At 41.0% G+C, this 14,029-nt stretch overlaps 1 long non-coding RNA gene across 1 annotated transcript in view; it reads left to right on the plus strand.

Annotated features, from left to right (window-relative positions):
• The first annotated feature begins 2,778 nt into the window (after window positions 1–2,778).
• The window catches only part of LOC137228547 (uncharacterized), a 38,127-nt gene continuing 26,876 nt past the window's right edge, over window positions 2,779–14,029 (plus strand). The window contains exon 1 of the long non-coding RNA XR_010945301.1: window positions 2,779–3,023. This is a non-coding gene — a long non-coding RNA (uncharacterized lncRNA). The remainder of the gene's footprint in view (window positions 3,024–14,029) is intronic.

Below are 14,029 nucleotides of genomic sequence, written 5' to 3' on the forward strand. Positions count from 1 at the left end.
CAAGAGTGGGCAAAGAATATTAATAGGCTCTTTACAAATAGCAGATCTAAAGGCCAATAAACACATGAAAAGACGCTCAACTTCTTTGCAGGTCAGAAAAGTGGAAATTAGAGTAATACTAAAACACCACTTCTCACCTACCAAACTGGCAAACGTGAAAAAGAGTGGGAACCCATAGTACTGGTCGTGATGTGGAGAAAGGGGTCCATTCATACACTGATGGTTGATAAAAATCTGGAAATGCCTGTTAAGAGTAAAAGCACATGCAGTCTTTGACCCAATAATTCCAACCTTGGGACTCTCTTCCATAGAAACTAAAGTAGATATTAAAAATATTAGTTACAAAGACATTAATTGCGGCATTATGGGTAATGACAGAAAACTTCAGAGTGCTCCAAAACAGGAGAATAAATAAATAATTTGGGGATATTCATACCAGAGGACATTTTTAAAGACATTAAATAGAATGAATGAGATCAATACCACTTGATTTCGCAGCTTTCCATGCGTAAGTGGGGAAAAAGCAAGAAGGCAGGAAGTGTGTATAATACGATCCCATTTAGAAAAATAGACAAACCCAGTATTCATACACATACATACAATGTATGTACTTTTATATATGATTACATGGATGTGGATTTATAAAAGAATATATATATCATGTTGATACTACTGATTACTCTCTGGGGGAACAGGGAGAAGTAAGTGAAAAAAACCCACATATATTAATATCAGTGACAGTAAACCTACTTCCCTGGTGTAATTTAGTTGATGTAAAACTATTTATATGTGACGGATGTATGTGTAGCAACACATGACAGGGCGGCCCCTGAATATTGATGGCAGATGAGATTTCAGGCCGTTTTAATTTCCTTCTGTTTTTACACATTTTCCATATTTTTTTTTTTTTTTTTTTTTTTGTGGTAAGCGGGTCTCTCACTGTTGTGGCCTCTCCCGTTGCAGAGCACAGACTCCGGACGCACAGGCTCAGCGGTCATGGCTCACGGGCCCAGCCGCTCCACGGCATGTGGGATCTTCCCGGACCCCGGCACGAACCCGTGTCCCCTGCATCTGCAGGCAGACTCTTAACCACTGTGCCACCAGGGAAGCCCCCATATTTGGTTGTATTTTTGTAATTATCATAGGGAAAATGCATATTCCTGGGCCCCAACCAGCCCAATGAGGCAGAGACTAGTTTTTCAAGCTCTCCAGTGGATTCTTATGGACTTAAAATAGTCTGGTAGCCAATGATGTGACACAAACTCTCAACCACTGCCGAGTACCCCTCAAAGGCATCCTCAACAGATGGCCTCCTGCTTGAATGCTTTCAGGGGTGAGATGCTTACTCACTGCCTAGCGGGGTAGCCCTTTTCTTTTTGGAGTAGATCTTATTGATACCACTTTTCTTTTCCTGATAATGAGCTGGAATCAATTTCTTGTGAGTGTCTGAAGTGATACTATAGTATTCAGGCTTTTGGGACCATTCATGGTCAGCCCATGTGGTCTTGCACCGTGATAAGCTTCTCCAGAATATGGAGACTTGAAGATTGGGGAGAAAATCAATTTGTTGACTAAGGAGAGTGCCTATGTTATTTATAATCTAAATTGGGGTACATTTGAGAGTGAAAGGGGGCTCCAGGTGCCTGGGACACTGGGATAAGAGCTGTAAAGTGGGACTGACCCAGGCAAACTGAGATGCCTGGTCAATCCGTGACAAGTCGAGTTTTCTCTGTATGAAATATAAAGAGGTACATCTGCTCATGTGTCTGGCATGTTCCCTGCTTCTAGAAGCTGCCTGCAGGTGCCTACAGAAAGCCATCACATTGAAGGGTACCACAATCAAAGAAGGAGAAATGAGCCAATGGTGATCTCTGAACCTTAAGTAAATTCAGTTGCAATAAGTTGCTCCCTTTTTTTTTTTAAGGTTTTTTTTTGATGTGGACCATTTTTAAAGCCTTTATTGAATTTGTTACAGTATTGCTTCTGTTTTATGTTTTTTTTGGTTTTTTGACCACGAGGCATGTGGGATCTTAGTTCCCCGACCAGGGATCGAACCTGCACCCAGTGCACTGGAAGGCAAAGTCTTAACCACTAGACTGCCAGGGAAGTCCCAAGTTGCCCTTCTTGATGGCTTTTAAAATGGTTACTTGTTTCTAGGATACTACCCTTTTAAAAAATATTCCACTACTGTCATCCTTCTTAGGTTTGTGTGGGTAACTTTCTGTTTAAAGGTCAAGGACTATTTTTCCATCTTCTTTCGAACGACACAGGAGAATTAGCCACAACTTCAGTTTTCTGTAATACAGGCTCCACAGTCAGTGATGGTAAGTAAGGGCAGAGAACTCCGGGAAGTAAACCACAGGGCCATGGGCTCTAAGCTTTATGAGTATATGGGCGGCTCTGGAGGACCTTTGTGAAGTCATGGGACACAAGGCAAGGGTTATTTATGAAAAGTCTCCACCAAAGTGTGGGCCTTTGCAGCATACTAGAGAGTTAACACACACACAGATACAAATAATTAATCCATTCTTTATCAATTAGGGTGCAAATGTCTTTGAAGTCTGTCTCACTTGTTTTTTCAGGACTCAAGCTATACCCCGTTATATAGATAGAGCCAAGTGATGGGTGGAAACAAGGTTAGAAAAGATGTTTATACCCCATGGGGATACTGACATCACTTCTTGATTGTTTCCATTCTAAAACGTGGTCAGATTCTGAAAAACAGGCAGTCGCCCGCAACAACCAAGGGTTTTGTTTACCCTTGCGAAAAGCTTCTGGGCAGAGCAGTGCCACTGCTGGCCTTCTCTGGCTGTCCGTTTTATGGTATAAATTAATGGCTTTTTGGGTTTGGCCCAGAGCAGTGAATTCCTCTTCACAGAGTCACTTTTCCATAACGAGACAGTCATCTTCAGTCCCAGGCTGGCAAGAAATAAAGCAAAGAACATGAAAGCTCAGAGGTTTAGAGAAGAATCTCCTTCAGAGCCTCAGCCCATGACCCGTGGCCAGGCGATGTGGTAAATATGGTAAGTGTGAAACTAGTACAGCTCTTGCAGACACCCTGCTTTGAGGGTAATTAATGCCAGAGGGTGAGTGTGACAATGTGGGTTTCAGGCTTGCCAGGTTCTCTCCTTCCGAGGAAAATCTCCAGGGTCTCTTTAGCTTGAGTTTCTTGTGACCACTCGCCTTGCACTCCACAGGATGGCCCCCAAAGCCAGTAATTGGACAGTCATGTTCCATTAGGCTGGTTCCTTCCCATTTCAGCATCACCCATTCACATCACATTCTCCCAACACTGGCCTCACCCTGCTGTCAACACCCAGCCCTGGAGCTCCACTTTCCCTCTCCCTCCACCATGGCATTCTCAGCTGAAATGTCCCAGGAGAATTTTTCATGAGATTTAACTGGTACTTTTGTATTGGGCAAACAGCCCCCATGCCAGACCATATTTCTGCTCACTCTTCACTGGCCTTTTGTGGCCACCCTCAGGCATCTTCTCCCCATCCGTGTGGTTTTGGAGGGAGCAGAGTCTTGTTCTTTCCTGCCCATCAGTTCTCCCTCTCACTCCTTCCATGCCCCACATAACCACTTTCTTAGTTGCAGTGACCCCTTTTGAAAGATACTTCCTTTTGACAAAGAATCCAAACTCTGACCTGTTTCAGCTCAGATGGTTGACAACAGTTTGCTACAGAAAATTGGATGTGAGAGAAAAAGTGAACTGAATTCTTTGAACTTTTGGGATTGCTTAGCTAAGGACATTAGTTTGGGAGCCTACAATATATATTTCAAAATGTGTATCTACTTCCAGCCTGGTTCTTGACACCCAATATACTTTTCAGTGGGGGAGGAAATACAGGCTAATTTCAACATGGCAGCAGGTCAGTAGAATAATCAGTAATGTTTTCTAAATCGAAATTAAAGTGATTTAAAAAAAAAATAAATTATCTATTTAAATATTTGTGCCATTAGGCTATTCTGTTGCCTAAAAATACCTGGAAATGACTCTGCTTACTAAATCTTTAGCCGCTATAATAAATATTTTTACCCTGTTTAACTGGAAACTAAATGAACAGGACTAAACATAAGCAGTTGTGACTCTGGGACACTCAGCAACATGGTTAGTGTGTCTGTTATGTGTTCAGTGTAGACAAGGAGTCTCTCTTCGCAAGGTCTGCATACTGGAAATCTCTGTCTTAAATTCTTAGACGTATTGATCGCCAGCTCTCCATTTACCTACTGCCTTTAGCAATACCTGGCCAAATGTTCGGTTATCCAAAGTAAGAAAGATCCTGGGACTTTGCCAAAAAGGAGAGAAAAAAACTATTCATCTGATCATTCATTTGCTTATTCATTCAGGATAAACTTATTGTGCCGTTCCATTTCAGAAGAGTAGGCGCTCAATACACAGAAATACAAGACGCAGCACTTGCCCTGAAAAAGCTCACCCTCATTCAAAGTTATATGCTCAGGTTCTCTCTTATGAATCAAAACAGGGAAAGGCCCATCTCTTTAGATAGTTCTTTTCCCCTTTATTAAGAGAAGGCCCTGGCTTTAAACCCTGTTCACAAAAGGTCAGTGAGAGAGAATCAGGCCAAGTTCAAGAGTGAAGCAAAGCCTTTGGAAAGATGCTCATCTGCCCTGTGAATCCGTGACTTCTCAGTCTTGCTACCTCACATTCTGCAGGAGTTATTTCAAACCGTCTTTACTCTGATGGAACTCCCTTAGCATTTTGCCCAAACTCAAATCAAGGTCTGCCCTGGACTCCATGTCTTCCCTTCTGAGTTAGGTGGGGCTATCCTTTCTCTTAGCCAAGGCCATCGACTCTATCTGGAGTGTACTTGGATGCTACCAATAACTTCTACTCTGTCCAGTATGTCCAACTGCCCTTCTCAACTGGATTATTTCTATTGGCATGAAACGTGCTCAGGATTTTCCCCTACTCATTAGTTTAGTAATTAACCCTCTCTTGTCTGTAATTTTGAGTTGCATTTCCTTACCTCCCACTCATTTCTCAATTCATTCTAATCTGGATGTAGTCCCAACACTGGTGAAACAGTGGTGAAAACAGTGGGCATCTGTTCTGAGGACATCTATGACCTCCATGTTCCTAATTCAAATAATGATATAATTGTTTTAATTTATTTATTAAAAAAATATTTTCTCCAAGTAATTCCTGAGTCTACTTTAAATGTCAAGTTGTCCTACAAAGCACCACCCATTCCTTCAGAATTTATAAGGCACAGATCCACTGACTTCTAATTTGTGCTGTGATTGCTGACAAGTCTGGCATCATTCTGATTCCTGATTCCTTGTGCATGACCTGTTTTTTCTTATCTTTTTCTCTTTTCCCCTCTCTGGAAATTTTAAGATCTTCTCTTAATCCCTGGGTGTTTTGAACTTTCCCAAAAGGGCTTAGTGTGTTCTGTTTCTATTCATTTTGTTGGTCTCCTTCAGGTTCTTTAAATTTAGAAACTCGTGTTTGGTTTCTGGGAATTTTTCTTATGTTATTTCTTTGACAATTTCCTTCTGAATATTTTTATATTCTCTCTTTTTGGAACTCTTATTATTCAGATGATGCAACTGTGGCCTCTGTATTAGAGTTCTCCAGAGAAACGGAACTAATAGGACAATAAGGGTGTGTATTGATGTGCACGTACACACACACTCACTCACACATGCACATATATAATAAGGAATTAGCTTAAGTGATTATGGAGGCTGAGAAGTCCCAGGATTTGCAGGGAGCAAGCAGGAGACCCAGGAGAGTTGATGGTGTGGTTCCACTCCCAGCCCAAAGGTCTGAGAACCAGGAAAGCGGATTAAGTTTTGGTCCAAAATCCAGTAGGCTCAAAACCCAAGAAAAGCTGATATTTCATTTGGAATCTGAAGGCAGGAAAATACCAATGTCCCAGCTCAAGGCAGTCAGGCAGTAGGAGTTCCCTCTTACTCAGCCTTTTGGTTCTCTCCAGGTCTTTAATTTCTTGGATGGGTCCCACCCACAATATGGAGGACAATCTGCTTTCCTCAATCTACAGATTCAAATGTCAATTTCATCAAGAAATACCCTTTTGGACACACCCAAAATAATATATGACCCCATGTCTGGGCATCCTGTGGTCCAGTCAAGCCGACACCTAAAATTAACCATCACAACCTCTATTTCTTTTCTCCTTTGCTCTCCTGCTTTCTATCACTATCTTTTGGTTTTAATTTCTCAAAGATTTTCTCAACTTTCAATACTTTGAATGTTTTAATATCTGTCATCATATTTTCAAGTTCCAAGAGCTCTTTTTTGTTTTCTGAATCTTTTTCTCCTCTTCAAAAAATAAACTCCCTCATGTTCCATGGATTCAATATCTTCTGTGATATTATTTTCTTTTGAAGTTTTCTTCTGTAATTTATCAACACGCTCCACTCATTTTGTCTTCTGATGTCTTATAAAGCTCTGTATGGTTTCTCTATTGCCACTACCAGCACCTTAGCCCAAGTCACCATTTCCTCTCACCTGGACCCCATGCCTGCTCATTATAAGTCATTGACCCATCCCCTTGACCCTTCACTCTGCAGACAGAGTGATCTTTCACAGTGCAAATACGATGATGCTTCATATCCCTAGATAGTTACCCCTGTAAGGTCTTACAACGCCTTTTCATATCACTGTCCACTCCTTCTCTGACCTCTAGCTCTCTATATAAATATATTCCATTTCTTAGATTTGCCATTCTCTCTCTCTCTCTCTCATATAAGAAAAATTTCACATACCCCGCCCTTTGTCTGGAAAGTTCTTCCCACATACATATATATACACCCTCTATACTTTGCCATATATTCAAACTTTCCTGGTTTTTTAGATTTCAACTTATTTGTTCTTCCATAGAAACATTCTTTAATAATCCATTCTAGATGAGATGGCTTTATTATACACACTTATAGGACCATATTCTTTCTCTGGGACATTTATTTCAGTAAATTATTCTGTATTCGTTAACGTGCTTAGTTATTCCCCAGGAGGTTTAAGCCTCTTGAAGAAAGGGATCATGTCTCTTTTGCTTGCCATCATATCCCCACACATGGGGCTACCAGCGTGTGGACGATAACTGTGTGCTAAGGATGAGGTAGCAGGATGATAGAAGAAACTGGGGACCCTGATAACATCACAGAGCCAAGGTACCAGCCCTGGAAGGCCAACCATAGTCTTCCTATCAGTGCTATGTCCTTACATTAAGGAACCCTCATTAAGTTTCTGTGCCATAGAGATGAACCCAAATCTCTATCTGAGAAAATATCCAAGCCTATTCTATGTTATACTCTTATTTAAATTCAGTTATGAAGCTTCTTGTACATACTTAACATTATGCCCCCTTTGAAAAATATTGGAGTGTGAGGATCTGAATTATGAGTTGGCCAAAGACTAAGAGTGAATTTTGGTGAAAGGGGTGTGTTTTAGTTGCTGGGGTCAACTCTGGCCCTGCTGCCAGGTGGCCTTTCTTGCTGATTATGATATGCCTCAAGTTATGGAGCAACCCCGATTGGCATCTGAGTTCCCATCCCTATAACACTTCATTATTCCATCAACACTTTTGTTTAGATGCTCATTCACACTTCTTTCGTCAAGGGATATTTATTGGGCACTAACTGTGTTACAAACGCTCTGCTAGAATCACATTATCATTGTGGATATTATATCTCTGCTTTTCAGATTCTTTGCAGCCATCTTTAGTCATCAATGTTAAAATCAATCTCCTGGCCCGGCAGCTAATAGTATTAAACCTGTTATTTAAAGGAAATCTGTCTCTTTTTCACAGAGCATCTCCATCAACGAATATGGTATCCAAAAGCGGTCTAGGTTCCTCATATTAGTCAGGATACAAAAACTGCTATTGTGAATTAGTAACTTCAGATCTCAATGCTTCACCTGGTAATAGGTTTAGCTTTTGCTCATGCAATAGTCTATTGTGTGTCCCAAGAGTGACCTTCCACGTGATCATTTAGAGGCCCTAGTGGTTCCATGATCCCAGGGACACCCAGAGTCCTCATCTGGATCCTCTGCACCTGACTGGTAAAGGATGATGGACAGGAGAATGTGGAAGATTGCACAGAGCATCCTATGATAAGACCTGGAAGTGCTGTACATCACTTTTCCCCTGTACTCCACTGACCGAAACTTGCTTACATTGTCCCACTTGGATGCAAGGTCTCTGTGTCTTTGCTTACATTATTGTCTCAGCACAGAATGCCTTCAGCCTTCGTTTTCACTAGCCAAATTTACCTGTTTTCCAGAAACTGAAAGGTCACCTTCTTTATAAAGTCTTATTAATGTAGTTATTCCACCAGAAACAGAGAAACCAAGGCCCCACTCTGCCCAGAAGACACGTTGCAATCAGGTTGAGAAAAGCAGGTGGTCACAAAATGATTATTCAAGGCAACAGTTTTTTCTAAATGCCAATGAATGGCACAGATAATACGTTCTGGTGTCAACTCTGACGTCTCCATCATACACTTACTTGGTTTTAAACTATGTATATTTATTTATTATTTTTATTTTTTTAAGTATAGTTAATTTATAATGTGTTTCAAGTATACAGCAAAGTGATTCAGTTATATATATGTACATATATAGATACATATATATATATTCTTTTTCAGATTCTTTTCTGTTAGAGGTTCTTACAAGATATTGAGTATTCTTCCCTGTGCTATACACGATGTCCTTGTTTATCTATTTTATATATAGTGGTGTGCGTCTGTTAATCCTATACTCCTAATTTGTCCCTCCTCCCCTCTTCCCTTTGGTAACCATAAATTTATTTTCTATGTCTGTGAGTCTATTTCTGTTTTGTAAAAAAGTTCATTTTTATTATTATTTTTTAGATTTCACATATAAGTTATATCATATGATATTTGCCTTTGTCTGGGCATATATCTGGAAAAGAGAAAAACTCTAATTCGAAAAGATCCGTGCACCCCAATGTTCATTGCAGCACTACTTACAATAGCCAGGACATGGAAACAACCTAAATGTCCATTGACAGATGAATGTATAAAGAAGGTGTGGTACATATACACAAACGAATATTACTCGGCCATAAAAAAGAATGAAGTAATACCATTTGTAGCAACATGGATGGACCCAGAGATTAGCGTATTAAGTGAAGTAAGTCAGACAAAGACAAATTTATATATTTATATATTTATTTATTGACTGCTTAATTTTTTTGGTCTTTCCCCAGTAGATCATAAAGTGGGAACCCTTTGAGGATATCAAACCTAGTTTGCTCAACAATGTATTCATAATGCTTGGCACAGAGAGGGCACTCAGTATATATTTGTTGAGGAAATAGATGAGTGGTTTAATTAACTAAATGGAAGAGATGTTCAAAAAGGAAGTGGTCATCAAAAACACATGATGAAAGAATAGAGATTCAGCATAAAAATCATCATGCTTTTGGTAGAAGAGAACAAGGATATTTATCTGTTTAGAACTTTAAGACTAGACTCCTACATCTACTGTAGGAGTGGTTTTAAGTAAAGGTATCTGCCACCTCCCATAAAATCATGTTTGAATGAATGAATTCCCACTAAAAAGAACATTTGTGTGTAGTTAATATAATTTGTTTAAATGTAAGCACAATGTTTTTATAACAGTGATTTCCTATTGTTCGAGGAGATATTGTATGCAGTTTTATGAGGAATACTGTGAAGGTGGAAAGATAAATAAGGCATGGGGCCTCACTCCCCACTATCTGTCTTTCCTTAGGGAAGACCTAGATTTCAGCTCACTGATTCAAAATCAAATTATCAGCATCATCCTATTCCAAGAATTCAGAGACTTTTGTACGTCTCTACTCCCTTCAACACATCTCTGCAAGGCAACATTGTGCACAGAATTGTGGGAAATACTATGAGGGTATGAAGATGGATAAGTCTCTCTCAAAGTTCTCTCTGTCTTCTCTCTTTCTTTCTCCATCTTCTTTGGTCAGTCATAGGCTTTTTCCCCCAATATATTTTTTTATTTAAAAATTTTTTTTTAAATTTTTATCTATTTTTAATTGAAGTATACATGGTTTATAATGTGTTAGTTTCCGGTATACAGCAAAGTGATTCAGATATATATATATACTTTTTCAGATTCTTTATCATTATAGGTTATGACAAGATATTGAATATATTTCCCTGAGCTATGCAGTAGGTGCTTGTTGTTTATCTATTTTATATACAGTAATGTGTATATGTTAATCCCTAACTCCTAATTTATCCCTTCTCTGCCCCATAGGCTTTTTCTTATACATCATTATTGGAGTATAATTGCTTCACAACACTGTGTTAATTTCTGTTGTTCAACAAAATGGATCATCCATATGCATACATATATCCCCATATCCCCACCCTCTTGCGTCTCCCTCCCACCCTCCCTATCCCACTCCTCTAGGTCGTCGCAAAGCACCGAGCTGATCTCCCTGTGCCATGCGGCTGCTTCCCACTAGCTATCTATTTTACGATGCTACTCTCACTCGCCCCAGCTCCCCCCTCCCCGCCTCCCCATGTCCACAGGTCCATTCTCTATGTCTATGTCTTTATTCCTGCCCTGCCACTAGGTTCATCAGTACCATTTTTTCTCTTTTTAGATTCCATATATATGCGTTAGCCTACAGTATTTGTTTTTCTCTTTCTGACTTGCTTCACTCTATATGACAGACTCTAGGTCCATCCACCTCACCACAGATAACTCAGTTTCATTTCTCTTTACGGCTGAGTAATATTCCATTGTATATACGTGCCACATCTTTATCCATTCATCTGTCGATGGACATCTAGGTTGCTTAAGCTTCTGTTATACACACACACTGTTAGGCTCTGGGGTTACAGAAATAAATGGTAGAGGCTCCGCTTTCAAGGAGATCAGAGTCTGATTGAGGGGAGGTGGGTTTATCAATTAGCTCACAGCAGAGTGTCACAAGAGCAGAGAGGCGTGCAGAAGGGCAGTATGGGGCAGGGGCAGGAGAACAACAGGGGAAACTCCCTAGAGGACATGATCACGGATCTAAGGTCATGGTTAGGTGGATGTGTTCTAGATTCATCCACTGGGCTTTGAACCCTTGCTCCACCATTTCTTAATTGCGTGATCCTAGGCTAATTAATTAGCCTAGGATTAATTAATTAATTAGCCTAGGATTAATTAATTAATTAATTAATTAATAGCCTAGCTAATTAATTAGCTCCTTAAGAAGGGGATTCAGATCCACAGAGGAAATCTGGAAAGTGTGTGTAGAAGGACGAGGGGAAAACAGGGAGTGTATGTATGGCAGACGTCACAGAACCAGACCTTTTCAAGGGAGTGGGCAGAAGGATGCCGTGCCACCAGGATGGCAGTCAAGGCTGGAAAGGTGGGTGCAGCCACTATGGAGAATGGTATGGAGGTTCCTTAAAAACTAAAAACAGGACTACCATGTGATCCAGCAATCCCACTCCTGGGCATATACCCTGAGAAAACCATAATTCAAAAAGACACATGCACCCCAATGTTCATTGCAGCACTATTTACAACAGCCAGGACATGGAAGCAACCTAAATGCCCATTGACAGATGAATGGATAAAGAATATGTGGTACATATATACAATGGAATATTACTCAGCCATAAAAAGAAACAAAACTGAGTTATTTGTAGTGATGTGGATGGACCTAGAATCTTTCATACAGAGTGAAGTAAGAAAGAGAAAAACAAACATCGTATAATATCGCTTGTATGTGGAATCTAGAAAAAAGTACAGATGAACCTAATTGCACAGCAGAAATAGAAACACAGACAGAGAGAAAAGACATATGGATACCAAGGGGGAAAGGCGGGGGTGGGATGAATTGGGAGATTGGGATTGACATATATACACTACTATGTACAAAACAGATAAGTAATGAGAACCTACTATATAGCACAGGGAACTCTACTCAGTGCTCTGTGGTGACCTAAATGGGAAGGAAGTCTAAAACAGAGAGATTATATATATACGTATAGCTGATTCACTTTGCTGTACAGCAGAAACTAACACAACATTGTAAAGCAACTATACTCCAATAAAAATTAATTCTAAAAAAAGGGAAAAGGAATCTGGTGGATTCAGCTAGAGGGAGATTCACAGTGACTTTGGCCATGCAAGTTCAGCTAAGTAGCGGGGCCTGAGAGTGGAGGAGCGGAAGCAGAGAAAGCATTTCATTTCATGTTCCGACCATTCCAATAAGCATGTCTGAAAGAAAAAGGGGGAGATAAGGCAGAAGCAAGAACAGCTAGAGGGAAGGAAAGTGTTGAGATCAATGATTTTTTTTTTGCGGTACGTGGGCCTCTCACTGTGTGGCTTCTCCCGTTGCGGAGCACAAGCTCCGGACGCGCAGGCTCAGCGGCCATGGCTCACGGGCCCAGCCACTCTGCGGCATGTGAGATCCTCCCGGACCGGGGCACGAACCCGCGTCCCCTGCATCGGCAGGCGGACTCTCAACCACTGCGCCACCAGGGAAGCCCGAGATCAATGATTTTTGTGGTCGTTTTTCTATGAAAGGTGGTGAAGAAGGAAGAGTTTAAGCAATGTCCCTAAGAAGTTTTGAACTTCAGAGTCCCAAGCACGCAGATGAGTTGCGTTGCACAGAAAGTACAGCTCTTCCATGAAGGCAAGAAGGAGAGAGGCAGGAAGGAGTATGCAGGATGGTGGGGAGAAGGGATGAAGCAAGAAAAGGAGCAATTTCCTCTAGCCTTCTTCTGATAGTTTTACGGAAAGAGGGTAGCGTCCGAGGCTCAAAAAGTAAAGACGTGCGGCAATTATTGCTCTTTAAAGAGTGTTCCTTTTTGCTCTTGGGCCGGAGCTAGACAGACTGAATGTCTGTGGAGGAAAATGAAAAAGGCTCTATTTGACTCATTCCTACCGGCAGATGAGTTTTACTGAGAAGCCTCCATTTTTATTAGTGACTCTGTGGCCCAGAGGAAAAGGGGAATATGATAGCATGGTGTCTTAAAAGGATGCCCTGGTGGTAGCCCTTGGGATGCCACGTCCCCAGCTAACTTTTTCATTCACCTCTGGGCCCTGAAGTGGTTAACAGAGCTTTCCAAAGTGCCTTGCTTCTACCTAGGGAATAGCTTTTACTCTAGGAGATTCTGACGCAAGGCTAAGTTCATGGAACATGTTGATTTTCATACACTTCAAATGGAGCCTATATCAGCTGTCAGATATTTACAGGCAATTTTCCTCATTACACAGAGCACTCTGTGATTGTTATACTTGGGCAAGCTTGCATTTATTTGCACATAAGCATGTCAAGGTAGGGGGGAAGGCTCCCTGAGCTGTAGCCAGGAATATGTCAAGGCACTCCAGTATTACTCAAGACTGGATGGGATGAAATACTGGGCTTTTCCCCCAGAGCTTGTCATCACCCTTGCTCGGGTACCTCAGCTTACCACGTCCCCCTGTGACATACCCCATACCCCCAAAGGCAGAACTGGGCTTGTGCTATTTAATAACCTTCATGAGGTCTCAAGACTTACCAATGGTGCATTTTTCAAGGGACTCTGGAAAGTTCTGTGTTCAGGTGATAGGAATGCAAAATGAAATGAACCGAAAAAGACACCTCCCAATCCAAACACGGCTGACCAGGGACACCAGACAGATGACTAACAGCCACAGAAAGAACGGGTCCTTAGAAGCACTGTGCGCGTCCCTCTTGAGGTCTTGGCAAGTGAGTTAGATGAAAACAAAAGATGAAATGTTTGCAACAGCTTGTCTTTTATTTTGTGAATTGTGAAACCGGCTAGCAAAAGGAAGGGTATGTTTACCAACCCTTTCTGGCTTGAAGTCATGCCTTTCGGGAGCAAAATTTATACATTTGAAGGTGATTTGAGTACAGGACGCAAGACAACATGACGTAGTGGGAAAAGTTTCCCAGGTTTACAGCCAGACAGATGAGGGTTAAAATCTTGGCTCTGCTACCCACCAGCTAGATGACTTTGAACAAGCTTCCTTGCTGTTGAATCTCAGCCTTTTTAACCTATT

Source organism: Pseudorca crassidens, chromosome 8, assembly GCF_039906515.1.
Source record: "Pseudorca crassidens isolate mPseCra1 chromosome 8, mPseCra1.hap1, whole genome shotgun sequence".
Classification (NCBI taxonomy): Eukaryota; Metazoa; Chordata; class Mammalia; order Artiodactyla; family Delphinidae; genus Pseudorca; species Pseudorca crassidens.